At 38.9% G+C, this 5,000-nt stretch overlaps 1 long non-coding RNA gene across 1 annotated transcript in view; it reads right to left on the bottom strand.

Moving 5' to 3' along the window:
• Nucleotides 1-218: 218 nt before the first annotated feature.
• LOC121901557 overlaps nt 219-5,000 on the bottom strand; it is a 6,294-nt gene continuing 1,512 nt past the window's right edge. Inside the window, exons 2-3 of the long non-coding RNA XR_006097297.1 lie at nt 1,459-1,582; nt 219-493 (exon numbers count right to left, since the gene is read on the bottom strand). This is a non-coding gene — a long non-coding RNA (uncharacterized LOC121901557). The remainder of the gene's footprint in view (nt 494-1,458; nt 1,583-5,000) is intronic.

Here is a 5,000-nt window from a genome sequence, read left to right as displayed (position 1 = left end):
CGGCTCTGTCCTCCTTAGCTTAGCTTAGCTTAGCTTAGCTTAGCTTAGCTTAGCTTAGCTTAGCTTAGCTTAGCTTAGCCTAGCCTAGCTTCGCCTCCATGTGATGTAAGAAGGGGCATCAGATCTGAATGGCTTGTCGTCAGCCTTCATCAGACTGACTGGGTGGTCTTACTCACATCAGAGACCCAAATACACACACACACACACACACACACATGCACTGATGCATGATACCTTTAATAACATGATAATTAAAAGAATATATATTTGACTGTATTTGACATTTTCCTGTAAAGCAGGTCGTTAGAGTCATGCAGCTCAACATGAATAATAACTAAAACATGTTCACTCTGACAAACAGACACAATGAAGTCTGCAGACAGAAATAACATAAATAATAATCAGCTGACGTTCTCGTCTCAATGATCTGAATGAGAGTCAGACAGAAGCTGCAGACGATCTCAGACAGGTTACAAGTTCACATGTTGAATACCTGCAAAAAAAAAAACAAAAAAAAGAATATAAATAGAAATCTAAAAAACATGAAATGTTTAAACACTTAAAAACACAAAGCTATAAAGTCGCTCTGTTGGAGAGTTTTTCTTGCAGCTGTAGTTTCCATTCAGAGTCATTCAGAGGGAAATATCAGGTGACCGACAGCATCAGACAAACCGTAAAACAACATCACCTGCTGATGTATTTATGCAGGTGTAGTTATGGTTTCCCTCACACTGACACAGCACTCACACACAGTTTACAGTTTACAGTACAGATGGAACCTCTGCAGGAAAAGAAGACATATTTTACTGCTGTTTTATAGCTGCAGGAGGCTCAGAGGGAGAAAACAGGAACAAACTCAGAGAACTCAGCTCACTGCAACTCAAACTCAATATATAATCATCTTCAAAATCATAGTTCTTTATTGTAACATAAAGAATAACTTAAGATGATAAAAATATAAAATATAGATTGAAAAATATCTTTCAGGAACTCAAAAAAAACTATTTATTATAATATTTTGCACACTAAATATTAGATGCAACTTGTTTGCACAAGTTATTATTTTGTGGGCACAAGATTAAAAAAAAGAGATTCTTCCATAAACTCTTGTTCTTCATCTTGTTTTCACTTCAGATGATGAAAAATAAATAAATGAGTGAAGATAAAAAAATAAAATATAGTTTAAAAATTAAGAAAAATGTTTATAATTCAGGACTTCAGGAGTAAAACTCATCTTATTCTTGTTCACGTTAATTATTTTGTCCACACAAACAATATTATCACAAAATAATATAAACCGTCCACATGAGATATGAGATCTACCTGTAAACACAGGAGTAACAAAAGAAATAGATTTATAATATTTCAGGACTTTCTGCAGATTCTCCCAAAAAATGAGACTAAAGCACAAACATGCTGATCGATGGTCAACTCATCAGTAGAGAAAGTGGATCTCACCTGTCTGTGGTGTCTGGGGAGTCTCGGGGTCATCGCCATGACCTTGGTTACCGTGACAACGCAGGTTCACTCTTTATCAGAGTGACTCCTGCTTCCCCCCCAAACATCCAGACGACTGCTGCACCTCAAGAAGAAGAAGAAGAGACAGATTTACTGCTGCTGATCTGAGGATAATAAGAAATAAAGAAACAAAAAGTAAAATATAGATTAAAATATTCATATTTAAAATCATTTAATCTTTCAGGACTTCAGGAACTCGGTGGTCTTCAACTCATCGTGTTCTTGTTCTTATTTGCTCAAATTATTTTGTATGTATGAACAAAATTATTACAAGATAATATAATTATAAATATAACAAGATTCAAAATCGTTCGTCACCATGGAGACGACAAGGAGGAGGAGGGAGGAGAGAGGAGACGAGGAGACGAGGAGAGAGGAGAAAGGAGACGAGGAGAGAGGAGACGAGGAGCGAAGACATGAGGAGACAAGGGGAGAGGAGACGAGGAGAGAGGAGGCTCCTGGAGGAACCACATGTGTATCCTCTGTGGAAGTGTTTTACTGGACAGCAACACCCCTTTGATCCAATGTGTTTACTGATTGGTTATTGATTGGTCAGCTGATCTGACGGGACAGTAAACAGTACACAGCAGCTGATCAAATCGATTCATAAGATAAACATGACGGAATCATGAATCAATCATAAAAACACTCTCGTTACTTTATTCTTTTCTTTTCTTCTTCTTCTGTCTCAGGATAATGACGTCACACAGCTGCGTCTCCTATAAAACCATCCTGAGCCTGAAAACGACGTCAGACTGTCGCAAACTAAATAAACAACATTAGAGCAGTTATCAGCTGTTTTCATCCAGTGATCAATATGTAGAAATCATTAAGTAACAGTGTAAAATATTAATTAACTGTATATGAATTTCAAGTTTAAACTTGAAACTAGAGTTTAGAGCAGCGACTGACAACAGGTGAACATGGAGGAAGTGATGTCATGACAACACACAGGGCAATTAGAAATAAAAGTCTGTTTCAAACAATAAAAAACACAAAGATTCTTTAAACTTTATAGAAATATATTTGATTAAAGCTCTCAGATCAAATAATTCTGATGTTTTTCCTCATTATCTAAGTTTGTATTTATTTATTTATTTACTTATTCATATAATTGGTTGTTTAACTTTTTTTTTACTTTAACTTTTAACGTTTAACTTTAATATTTTTTAATATTTATTTTTATTTTTTTAATTATATTGTTCTTATAGAAATATTTAAATCCTACATTTAATATATATTTTTTAATAGTTTTGTTAAAAAAAGAAAATCTATTTCAAAATAAAGGTCTGACTCTACAGTCTGTTTGCTTCCTCATGCTTTTATTTTCTCATTTCTGTTTTTTCTACCTTCCTCTTCCTCTCCTCTCTTCCTCTTCTTCTTCTCTCCATCCTCACATTTATACTTTTACTCTCCCTCCTGTTATTCTTCTCTCTATCCCTCCCTTCCTCCCTTTCTTTTATTCGTTCACTCTTATTTTTCCTGTTCATCATCATCATCCTCTCATCTCTTCTTCTCTTACATTTTTTAAACATCTCTGTATTTTCTTCCTCCCTCCATATTTTCCTTCTTTCCTTCTCTCACTTCTTTTATTTCTTTAAATCCATCTTGTTTTGCCTCCTCTTCCTCGTACATTTCCTCCTCTTCCTCCCTCTCTCCATCCTTGTATTTATGTTTCCCCTCCTCCTCCTCCTCCTCCTCCTCCCTCACATTTTATTTAAATTTTTTTTCTCACACCCGTGTTATTTGCCTTTTTCAGATTCTTCTTCACTAATCCCTCCCTTCCTCTTTCCTCCCAGTTGCTCTTCCTCCTCCTCCTCCTCCTCCTCTGCTGCTACTTTTTTATTATTTCCACATTTCTCTCTGTTTCCTACCTTCCTCTCATCCCTCCCTGCCTCTCCTCTCCATCCTCACATTTATATTTCCCCTCCCTCCCTCCCTCCCTCGCTCCCTCCCTCCCTCGCTCTTCACAAACACGCCTGTAACCATGCCCTTTCCCTCTTCAAACTAATTACCTCGGCTACCTTGTACCCGCCGCCCCGCGGGACTCCAACAACTGTCAGACCAGTATTATTTTTGAAATTTAAACAATCATCTTACGTGCGCTGCTGCTAAGATCCTGGCCTTTTCGGCAGCTTCGACCTTCAGTAATTAATACCCCAGGGCCCATTATTGGCAAAGCCTTTATCCTCTGGGCCAAGAAGCCTCTAACCCGCTAATTACGGCCAAGCAGCTAATCTTCCAGCCGGCTGATTGACAGCTACACCTATTCTACTAATTGCCTGTTGCAGACAACACCTGGTGAACCGCAGCGCCGGGGGAGAGCGCCGGGCTCCGTTAACGCCTATGGGTCCTGAGGGAGGCCAAACAAGTGAGTGTGAGAGAGTGTGTGTGTGTGTGTGTGTGTGAGAGGTTTGTATTGTCTTTATGTGCAGGGGGAGGTGTGTGTGTGTGTGTGTGTGCATTTATTATTATTATGTACAGAGGAGTGCGTGTGAGAGCAACATGTTTCTTATTGAACATATGAAAACAATAAAACACAACAAGCTGATGTTTAAATATTGAACACAAACGTTTCCTCGTCAAAGTCCATTATCGTCTCCGCATGGACACCTGACAGTCAATAAGTGTCTCGTTGTTTCTGTGTGGACACCGAGACGTTACATTATTGTCTCCGTGTAGACGTCTAGGAATCCATTACGGTCTATATGTGGACGCCTGAGAGTCAATAAGTGTCTCGCTGTCTCTGTGTGGACACCTGTTAGTCCATTATTAACTATGAGGACAATTAAGAGTCAATTATTGACTATATGTGGACAACTCTGAGTCCATTGGACACCACAGGGAATCTGTTATTTTCCTTATGTAGACACTCGAGGAGTCATGGACACCTGGAAGTCCATAACTGTCTCCATGTAGACACCCAGAGAGACACCTGAGAGTTAATATGTGTCTCGTTGTTTCTGTGTGGACACCCAGGAATCCATTATGGTCTATATGTGGACACCTGAGAGTCAATAAGTGTCTCGCTGTCTCTGTGTGGACACCTGTTAGTCCATTATTAACTATGAGGACAATTAGGAGACAATTATTGACTATATGTGGACAAGTCTGAGTCCATTGGACACCTGGGAATCTGTTATGTTCCTTATGTAGACACTCGAGGAGTCATGGACACCTGGAAGTCCATGTAGACACCCAGGAATCCATTATGGTCTCTATAAAGACACCTGAGAGTTAATATGTGTCTCGTTGTCTCTGTGTGGACGCCTGAGAGACAGTGATATACTTTTATTGTCTCTTTGAGGACAGCTGAGAGTCCTTTTGAACGTCTCTGTGGACGTTCGGGGTTAGAATAAAGTTCTGTGGGTTTGAAGAGTTCAGTGTTAAAGGTTTCCTGTTATCTGGAGCCCAACAGAGAAGCACTTATTTAGCATTTTGTTTTAGCTAATTTTAAAGCAAAGGTCACCGCGGCCCGTTAG

The sequence above is a fragment of the Thunnus maccoyii genome, chromosome 8 (assembly GCF_910596095.1).
Source record: "Thunnus maccoyii chromosome 8, fThuMac1.1, whole genome shotgun sequence".
Classification (NCBI taxonomy): Eukaryota; Metazoa; Chordata; class Actinopteri; order Scombriformes; family Scombridae; genus Thunnus; species Thunnus maccoyii.
This window is presented reverse-complemented; position numbering and strand designations above follow the sequence as displayed.